We start from the raw sequence: 10,717 nt of genomic DNA, 5'->3' as shown, positions 1-10,717 counted from the left end.
TCCTCCTCTTCAAGGTTAGCTCATGCGTCCACCACCTAATTTTCCTAACCATTAAACTTTCACACTTTCTAAGTACCCTATCATTTACCCCCCACACTACCTCATAAAGACGAGCAATCTGCTCATCAACCCCCAAATCCTCAAACGCTCTAAGCGGTATACCCAATACCGCTTCCCTGACAGATCGTCCATATTGGTTCCAGTCGATACCAGAGGTACGCCATCGCCGCAATGGACTCTCATACAGCGAGGGAGGGGATTTAGGAGTAACCATAATTTGGATCAAATTATGATCACTCAATCCCCACCCTCCCTTAACCTCCCATCTAGCTACGAACGCCCTATCTGCTGCCTGATTCATAAGCGTCACGTCAATGTCACTCACGCCCCCAGGCCCATCAAACGTGTACCATTCACTCGGCTCATTCACAATGTGGAGGTTTTTAGCCACCACCCATTCACTTAATGCCTCGCCTCGACTGTGGCTTTGATATCCAGACGAATGCCGGGATACCTTACTAAACCACATCGAAGACGAGGCATTCGCATCCAGCCCTAGGATAAATGGGCTACTACTCGCAAGTAGTAGTAGCTTATCCATGTAGCCCAGGTAGGGCTCTAGGGGCTCGCTAAATTTGCAGTACAAACTAGCTACAATCAGCCTACCGAACTCCCCCTCTATCGCGACACATACACCCAGTTGTGAGGAATCCACAACTACGCAATCGTAGTTGGGATCACTCACAACAATTGCAGCATTAGCCCCAAGGTCCGTGAAGACCTTGAAACTACCAGGAAGACCCCGAACCACACCATTGGTGGCGTAGGGCTCCTGGAGTAAGGCAATGCCGCACCTCCCCTCAGCCATACACCCCCCCAATTCACACATTACGGCATACGCCCCCTGGCAGTTTAACTGTATAATCCCCCCCATCAGTGTCTGGCGAGGGCGCGCTCAACAATGCCACAGTATATCGGGCAGACAGCGGACATCATAAGATGCCCAGCTGGTCTACCCTTGAATGCGCAGTTGCGGCAATGGAGTGCATTGACGCAACTGGCAGCTCTGTGGCCTTCTTGACCGCACCTCCGGCAGACATCTGATTTGGCCCTACACACAGCCACTCTATGGTCGAAACTCATACACCGGAAGCAGCCAGCAACGGGGCTATCCGGTCGCACCCGGAAGGAGAACCACTTGATGTAGCACCTACCTGCCTCCAAGAGGGCGGACATCATTTTGTCCGTACCCTCAAGGACGACATTGGTGCTACCATCAGGGGCCACCTTCCAGGGACGACTGACCATCCTCACGTCTGACCTCAGGGACGCCGGGCTGAAATCCTGAAGGTTCAGCCGGAGTAACTCTTCCATGAACTCGTCATGGGAGATCTCCGTGTGAACCCCCTGGACCACAACCCGGGGACCCAACTTCCGGTTGACAGTCACGTCCAACCCCACCTCCCCGAATTTCGCGTTAGTCGCCACTTTCTCCCTCTCTAAAACAGAGGGAGTGCGGATAACCGCCCCACCACCCTTAATAGGCCTAACTTCGTGAATCCTTACCCCCAGGGAAGGACCCACCTCCTTAACTACTTTCTGTATGACTTCCTTAGAGGAAGTTGCGGGCCCCTTACTCCTGACCACAACAGACCAGGTCTCAACAGCCTTCGGCGCCACCGGTGCAATCGCCTCCAGTACAGGTGCTGGGGGCGGAGGCATCGGTGCCGATGGAGCCGGCATTGACCTGCTCGGTGGCGAGGAGTGTCCCCCACAGCCTCCTCTAAGGGCGTCAACTTGACCACGAAGATGGGCATTCTCGGTTACTACCGTCATCAGAAGTGCCTCGTACTTCGAGGCAAGCTCCATCAGCCCCTTCGCGGTCCCTATGGCGAAATTTTCGGCCCCAAAAACCACTTCGCTAAGCTCAGCCGAAATTTTCTTTATAGCCGCGACATGGCTAACCGCACCACCCCCGACAAAAATCGCGCTCCCTTTAGCAGCGTCACCTCTGCCCACACTACCCTTACTCGCGCTCGCCTTCTTTGCGCCCGTTTTTGTCGCGCCCTCGTCACCACGCACGAGACCAACTTCTGCAGTGCCCGATTTCTGCGCGCCCACATAAGCGCTCGTAACACGCACTTCGCCCTCGCCCGACTTTGCGGGGTGAACAGCCGCTTTTTCAGCGGTGTCACCTTTACCGCATCCGCTACAACTACCGCTCCCGCCCTCTTCACCCCCCGTTTCACCCGCAGACCCCAAACGCGCCTTCTGCCGAGGCGGGGACCTTACCGGTGGCCCCACCATCTCGCCTCCCGAAGTGTCGACCGTAATGGTTGATGGCCCCGACTCTTCGCTCCCAGCGAGGGACTTAACCCTCCTCCTCCGTGGTGGAGGCATCTCTACCTTCGGACTTCGCCTTTCGGTAGGCTGATCCGCCAAGCGTACCACTGACGCAGATGGGACTCGTTCAAACAAGACCCCGAAACAGCCGCTCGCCACGTACGTGCGACTGAACGCGCTGAAAAAAGTGTCGCAAGCGCAGACCCGCTCTGTAGCAGCGACGACCCAAGCGGACGATTAAAGCGTTCTCGCAAGGGTACAGCCCACAACTCCAACCAAATGGTCTGGACAAAGGTCACTCAAATGACCGCCGGACGGAACAAGTCCCCGTAACGGTTGCGAGTCGACCGATGTGGCGCTGAACCGAATCGATCCGTGGGCTAAACGCACACTACTACGACCGTTTGTCTGCACAGGATTCACTGTCTCCAACACTGGGACAGCCGCCGGTACCTATTGAGCAATCCTGCTCAGGACTTGCTGACACTGACCAACTGAACGCCAGATGCCCAACACAGCACTCCAAACAAGCAGTCCAGCCGGCAAACAATGCCAACAACACAGCACTAAACTGGAACTGTACGGAGAGTCCCACAACAACAACAACCACGTTGCGGTAGTACCTAAAGGTACAGTACACAATATTAAAAATATGTACTTACCGCTACTTAATATGCCCACGCCAAAAATTTCCCAAAAACGCGCAATTCGTGCCCTAGCACGAAAAACCACACACGCGGTCCCGTAACCGAGCAAAAACAATTTCCAGCGAATACCCGCACAAAACGAAATTCCACGGAAATCGCAACAACAATTTTCACACCCGCCAAGCAACGGTGCCAACTCACTCGCGTAAACAAATACCGCACAAAAGAGAATCGAAAAAATCACTAATTAATCGCAACGATGCGCACGCACGTCTATTCGCGTCGGAATCCAAACAACGAAATGAGTAGATAGGGACAGAGGGAATCTCGTTAATCCATTCATGCGCGTCACTAATTAGATGACGAGGCATTTGGCTACCTTAAGAGAGTCATAGTTACTCCCGCCGTTTACCCGCGCTTACTTGAATTTCTTCACTTTGACATTCAGAGCACTGGGCAGAAATCACATTGTGTCAACACCCGTTAGGGCCATCACAATGCTTTGTTTTAATTAGACAGTCGGATTCCCCAAGTCCGTGCCAGTTCTGAATTGATTGTTAATTGATAATCGTTATAATTTAAAAAGTATCTATACAATAATAAATCCTTTAGAAATTTTAGCAAGAAAGTTCCACAATTGGCTACGTAACTACTATCCGGGGAACAAGAATCGAAATTCTCTATTTACCCAGAACGAGTACATAAACCATGGTATTGCTTCCCAATCAAGCCCGACTATCTCAATCTTCAGAGCCAATCCTTATCCCGAAGTTACGGATCTAATTTGCCGACTTCCCTTACCTACATTATTCTATCGACTAGAGACTCTTCACCTTGGAGACCAGCTGCGGATATTGGTACGGCCTGTTGAGAAGTTTGCGTAACCCCACCATAAATTTTCAAGGTCCGAGGAGAAAATATCGACACAACAGTAAATGTCATGCTCTTCTAGTCCATCTACCATATCTCTCTTCGAAAGACTTCCATGGTAGTACGACTATAAAACAGAAAAGAAAACTCTTCCGATACCTCTCGACGGCTTCTTTATGGTCGTTCCTGTTGCCAGGATGAGCACAAAGGCCCATTTTTAATAACAAACGGATACTCAACAGGTTACGGAATTGGAACCGTATTCCCTTTCGTTCAAAATTATTCAAGTGTTTAATTACTATGGAATAAAAATTCATTCATTTCATTTCATTAAAACTTGAAAATTTTCGGCTTTCGCCTTGAACTTAGGACCGACTAACTCGTGATCAACCACTGTTCACACGAAACCCTTCTCCACTTCAGTCCTCCAAGGTCTCATTCGATTATTTGCTACTACCACCAAGATCTGTACCAATAGCGGCTCCATGCAGGCTTACGCCAAACACTTCTAAGCACACCATTGTACCCTCCTACTCACTAAAGTTTCAAAATTTATAATCCAACCGAAATTGTATTATAAATCATGTACTTTAGCGGTAATGTATAGGTATACAACTTAAGCGCCATCCATTTTAAGGGCTAGTTGCTTCGGCAGGTGAGTTGTTACACACTCCTTAGCGGATTACGACTTCCATGTCCACCGTCCTGCTGTTTTAAGCAACCAACGCCTTTCATGGTATCTGCATGAGTTGTTAATTTAGGCACCGTAACATTACGTTTGGTTCATCCCACAGCGCCAGTTCTGCTTACCAAAAGTGGCCCACTGGGCACATTATATCATAACCTCAACCTTCATATCAAGAAAGGTGAGGTTCTTACCCATTTAAAGTTTGAGAATAGGTTAAGGTCGTTTCGACCCTAAGGCCTCTAATCATTCGCTTTACCAGATAAGATTATTTTACATAATTTTTAAATGCACCAGCTATCCTGAGGGAAACTTCGGAGGGAACCAGCTACTAGATGGTTCGATTGGTCTTTCGCCCCTATACTCAATTCTGACAATCGATTTGCACGTCAGAACTGTTTCGGTCTTCCATCAGGGTTTCCCCTGACTTCAACCTGATCAAGTATAGTTCACCATCTTTCGGGTCACAGCATATATGCTCAAGGTACGCTCCAGTTAGAGGTATAAATAATAATAAATTATCATTATACATAACTATATGGAACGCCCCGGGATTGAATTAATAATGTAATACATTAAAAATTAATCCCATTATTAATACAGTTAAGTTAATTTCGCCATTAGGTTTAATATAACCCAATGACTTGCACATATGTTAGACTCCTTGGTCCGTGTTTCAAGACGGGTCCCGAAGGTATCCTGAATCTTTCGCATTGTTAATCATATAAATGCATACAATTAATATTAAAATCAATGATAATAATATTATTGTAAAATTCAAAAGAATTTTAGCATTATATATAATAAAATCTATCAACACTTTATCAAATCATCAGTAATTATTCTATGTTAATAAGCTAAAAGCAAATTAATTTGAATAAACTTAAAAACCAATGATCTTTTGATAAATATTTTATTATGTTAATAGATTACAATGTCCTTATATGAAAAAAATGCACACTATTACTATAATATTTAAAATTAAATACTACAGTTATAATGATGAATTTTTCATAATGGATATTCAGGTTCATCGGGCTTAACCTCTAAGCAGTTTCACGTACTATTTAACTCTCTATTCAGAGTTCTTTTCAACTTTCCCTCACGGTACTTGTTTACTATCGGTCTCATGGTTATATTTAGTTTTAGATGGAGTTTACCACCCACTTAGTGCTGCACTATCAAGCAACACGACTCTTTGGAAATATCTTTCTAGTAATCATTAACGTTATACGGGCCTGGCACCCTCTATGGGTAAATGGCCTCATTTAAGAAGGACTTAAATCGTTAATTTCTCATACTAGATATTAAGATATTCCATACACTGCATCTCACATTTGCCATATAGACAAAGTGACTTAGTGCTGAACTATTTTCTTTTCGCTCGCCGCTACTAAGAAAATCCTTGTTAGTTTCTTTTCCTCCCCTCATTAATATGCTTAAATTCAGGGGGTAGTCCCATATGAGTTGAGGTTGTATAAAATATATTTTAGATTGATTTGTTTATTTTTATTTAATTTTTTTGCTATTTGCTATTTTAAAGAAATATATTTTTATATCTTGATTACTCAATATTATTCAATCTTTTCATCCCTTTTTAAAATTCATAATATAATAATTAATAAAATTAACAACATTATTCCTCCACATATCATATATTTTTTTTTTATTATAAATTTTTCTCAATACAATAGAGTGAATTAATTCTAGAATAAAAATTTATTTTATGCTAGACATTCCTCTTATGTATTATTTAATATAATTTAAATAATGTTGAAAATTTTTTCTTTTATGGGAATACTAAGATTCTCATTTATCATAAATTTTCGTTCAAATATGAGGTATTCAAGAATATATTTTCTATATTTCTTTTTATGCTATTAATATTATGGATTGAAAAATACAATCCAATAATATGCCATATGCTTAAATTCTATTAATTGACTAAAAGAATAAGCAACTAATTTAGCATAGTCTTACAACCCTCAACCATATGTAGTCCAAGCAGCACTTTAAAATTAATTAAAGTACATAACAGCATGGACCGCAATATGCGTTCAAAATGTCGATGTTCATGTGTCCTGCAGTTCACACGATGACGCACAGTTTGCTGCGTTCTTCATCGACCCATGAGCCGAGTGATCCACCGCTTAGAGTGATAATTTTTTTGTATTTTTTTAATTCAAAGTCAAAGAATTTTAATTTATTGAAAGTATTAATAATTAATCAATAATAAATTTTTAATACATAAGTTTAAAACATCTTTCAATAAATTGTAATTTTAAACCCAAACATTTGCAGCTGCGCATGTCTTAGGTCAACAAAAACAGTAATACCTTTTATATATTATTTTCTTCTCTATTTGTGCGTTTTCTTTTTTTAAATTTTTCAACATGTTTTTAATCACAAATAGAAAATACCATAAAAAAAAGGTATTACACACGTTAATGTGAACAAGTTAACTTATCATTTATAATATTTTATATAAATATCACAATTAAATATTATTTTCTATATAAATAATAAGTACAGCTATATGTTTAAAGGTTTTTTTATTGCGTTCAAATACAATGTATGCGAAGTTCACAATATAATATATATTGTCATAATGCATTACAAGGAGTTAAAAAAAAAAAAAAAAACAGAAAAACATTCAAAACATTGTATAATTCAAAACATTTTGAATGAAAAGAACAAAAAGAAAACTTTTTTTTCTTTTTTATTCTTTTTTTTTATTTTGTTTTTATATAATTATTTTTTTTTCTTTTCGGATAGGAACACAATAATGATCCTTCCGCAGGTTCACCTACGGAAACCTTGTTACGACTTTTACTTCCTCTAAATAATCAAGTTCGGTCAACTTTTGCGAAACAACCGTGAAACACAAGGCGTCACAGTGATCACGTCCGGAGACCTCACTAAATAATTCAATCGGTAGTAGCGACGGGCGGTGTGTACAAAGGGCAGGGACGTAATCAATGCGAGTTAATGACTCACACTTACTGGGAATTCCAAGTTCATGTGAACAGTTTCAGTTCACAATCCCAAGCATGAAAGTGGTTCAGCGGTTTACCCGGACCTCTCGGTCTAGGAAATACACGTTGATACTTTCATTGTAGCGCGCGTGCAGCCCAGGACATCTAAGGGCATCACAGACCTGTTATTGCTCAATCTCGTTACTGCTAGACGCAATTTGTCCATTTAAGAAGCTAGTGTCCTTATAATGGGACAAACCAACAGGTACGACTCCACTTATATAAACACATTCAAACACTTGTACATTCAAGATGAACGCATGAATGAAGGCTATATAAGCTTCAACACCATAATCCTGAAAGCATCTATTTAATATATTTGAGTCTCGTTCGTTATCGGAATTAACCAGACAAATCACTCCACGAACTAAGAACGGCCATGCACCACCACCCATAGATTCGAGAAAGAGCTATCAATCTGTCTTACACGCTTATGTTCGGACCTGGTAAGTTTTCCCGTGTTGAGTCAAATTAAGCCGCAGGCTCCACTCCTGGTGGTGCCCTTCCGTCAATTCCTTTAAGTTTCAGCTTTGCAACCATACTTCCCCCGGAGCCCAAAAGCTTTGGTTTCCCGGGAAGCGACTGAGAGAGCCATAGTAGTAGCTACACCCAATTGCTAGCTGGCATCGTTTATGGTTAGAACTAGGGCGGTATCTGATCGCCTTCGAACCTCTAACTTTCGTTCTTGATTAATGAAAACATCTTTGGCAAATGCTTTCGCTTAAGTTAGTCTTACGACGGTCCAAGAATTTCACCTCTCGCGTCGTAATACTAATGCCCCCAAACTGCTTCTATTAATCATTACCTCTTGATCTAAAAACCAATGAAAGTAGAACAGAGGTCTTATTTCATTATTCCATGCACAAAATATTCAGGCATTTGGAGCCTGCTTTAAGCACTCTAATTTGTTCAAAGTAATTGTACCGGCCCACAACAACACTCGATGAAGAGCACTGAAGCAGGTTTAAATAGGAGGAATATATAAAAAATACATTGTATTAATTATATATAAGAACTCCACCGGTAATACGCTTACATACATAAGGTAATGTACATACCACAATTATAGTTGTACTACCCGTATGAAGCACAAATTCAACTACGAACGTTTTAACCGCAACAACTTTAATATACGCTATTGGAGCTGGAATTACCGCGGCTGCTGGCACCAGACTTGCCCTCCAATAGGTCCTTGTTAAAGGATTTAAAGTGTACTCATTCCAATTACAGGGCCTCGGATATGAGTCCTGTATTGTTATTTTTCGTCACTACCTCCCCGAACTGGGAGTGGGTAATTTACGCGCCTGCTGCCTTCCTTAGATGTGGTAGCCGTTTCTCAGGCTCCCTCTCCGGAATCGAACCCTGATTCCCCGTTACCCGTTGCAACCATGGTAGTCCTAGATACTACCATCAAAAGTTGATAGGGCAGACATTTGAAAGATCTGTCGTCGGTACGAGACCATACGATCTGCAAGTTATCTAGAGTTCAACCAATATAACGATCGAATAATCGCTTGGTTTTAGCCTAATAAAAGCACACGTTCCAAAAGGTCCGTGTTTATTTTGCATGTATTAGCTCTAGAATTACCACAGTTATCCAAGTAACTGTTAACGATCTATGGAACCATAACTGATATAATGAGCCTTTTGCGGTTTCACTTTTAATTTGTTTGTACTTAGACATGCATGGCTTAATCTTTGAGACAAGCATATAACTACTGGCAGGATCAACCAGAATAATATATATTTCTTTTTTATATAATATTTTTTATATTATATAAAAGTTTAAAATGATATTTTCTTATTTGAAAATTATACACAAATACACAAAACATAAAAACATTTACAATATACACAACAATTTTTCTATGTTTCTTTCTTTATTATATTTTTTTTCATTATATTTCATTTCTATTGTGTGATTTTGTAATGGATTTTTTTAATTTTTGTTTTGGTATCGTGAAAAGAATTTTCGTTCTCTATACATATTATTATTTAATTATTATGTAAGAACGATATTTCTTCTTATATTGGCAAAATTTTCAAATAATATCATTCTATACATTTTACTTTATTTCAATGCATATAGTAATATATATACCTTTTTTTAAGAGTATATACATTTTTTTCTTGATTTGAAATTAATAATTTCAAATTCTATTATATTTATTTCAATAATAAATATATGATAAAAAGTATTTTCGGGTGCAACACATTAATATTTTATTTTATTTAAAAACCATCCTTTTACACATATATTTTATGAGTAAATATTAGAATAGCTCACAAATAAAACTAAAATATTGTTTAATATTTATTTCTACAATATGTTAGTATAGAATAATAGATTTTTTATGTTTTTGTATAAAACAAAATCTATTTCTATTTAAACTAACTGTAGGAAACCAGGAATAAAAAACGCTCATTATATACAATATGTTAGTACAGAATATAGAGTTTTGTATAAAACAAAATCTATTTCTATTTAAACTAACTGTATAAAAACCAGGAATAAAAAACGCTCATTATATACAATATGTTAGTACAGAATATAGAGTTTTGTATAAAACAAAATCTATTTCTATTTAAACTAACTGTATAAAAACCAGGAATAAAAAACGCTCATTATATACAATATGTTAGTACAGAATATAGAGTTTTGTATAAAACAAAATCTATTTCTATTTAAACTAACTGTATAAAAACCAGGAATAAAAAGGCACACAAAATCAACTTTCATTTTCATATTTACTTAAAAATACATATAAAGTAAAAAATATTTCCATATAAATACTAAGTAAATAAAGTCATACAAGTATGAAAATTTTCATACAAGTACTAAATACATAAATCATATAAGTATAGTAATATTCATACTTATAAGTATTTAAAAACAATTTCTTACTAATAAACTAACATAAGGAATTCAAATATATAAAAGTATAATACATTTCCTAGCAGTAAAAAATTTTCATATAAGTACTAAATGTATAAAGTCTATGAAGTAATAAATTTTCATATAAGTACTATTTCAGTATATGTCAATTTGAGCAGATTTGTGCAAATTTGTTATAAATGTTCTCTCCCATGTTGACGTTACCAACCCGAAAATATATGGAAAAATTCTTTTAACCTAT

General features: G+C 39.3%; 2 non-coding genes and 1 pseudogene across 2 annotated transcripts; all 3 read right to left on the bottom strand.

Annotated features, from left to right (window-relative positions):
* Window positions 1–6,021, bottom strand: part of LOC138858561 (large subunit ribosomal RNA) — a 9,914-nt pseudogene extending 3,893 nt beyond the window's left edge.
* Window positions 6,022–6,524: 503 nt separating this feature from the next.
* LOC138858602 (5.8S ribosomal RNA) lies at window positions 6,525–6,703 on the bottom strand. The gene has a single exon (XR_011397654.1). It is a non-coding gene; the product is annotated as a 5.8S ribosomal RNA (ribosomal RNA).
* A 625-nt stretch (window positions 6,704–7,328) lies between these two features.
* LOC138858528 (small subunit ribosomal RNA) lies at window positions 7,329–9,318 on the bottom strand. The gene has a single exon (XR_011397616.1). It is a non-coding gene; the product is annotated as a small subunit ribosomal RNA (ribosomal RNA).
* Between the last annotated feature and the right edge of the window lie 1,399 nt (window positions 9,319–10,717).

This window comes from Bactrocera oleae, unplaced genomic scaffold (assembly GCF_042242935.1).
Source record: "Bactrocera oleae isolate idBacOlea1 unplaced genomic scaffold, idBacOlea1 ctg00000010.1, whole genome shotgun sequence".
Taxonomy (NCBI): Eukaryota; Metazoa; Arthropoda; class Insecta; order Diptera; family Tephritidae; genus Bactrocera; species Bactrocera oleae.
This window is presented reverse-complemented; position numbering and strand designations above follow the sequence as displayed.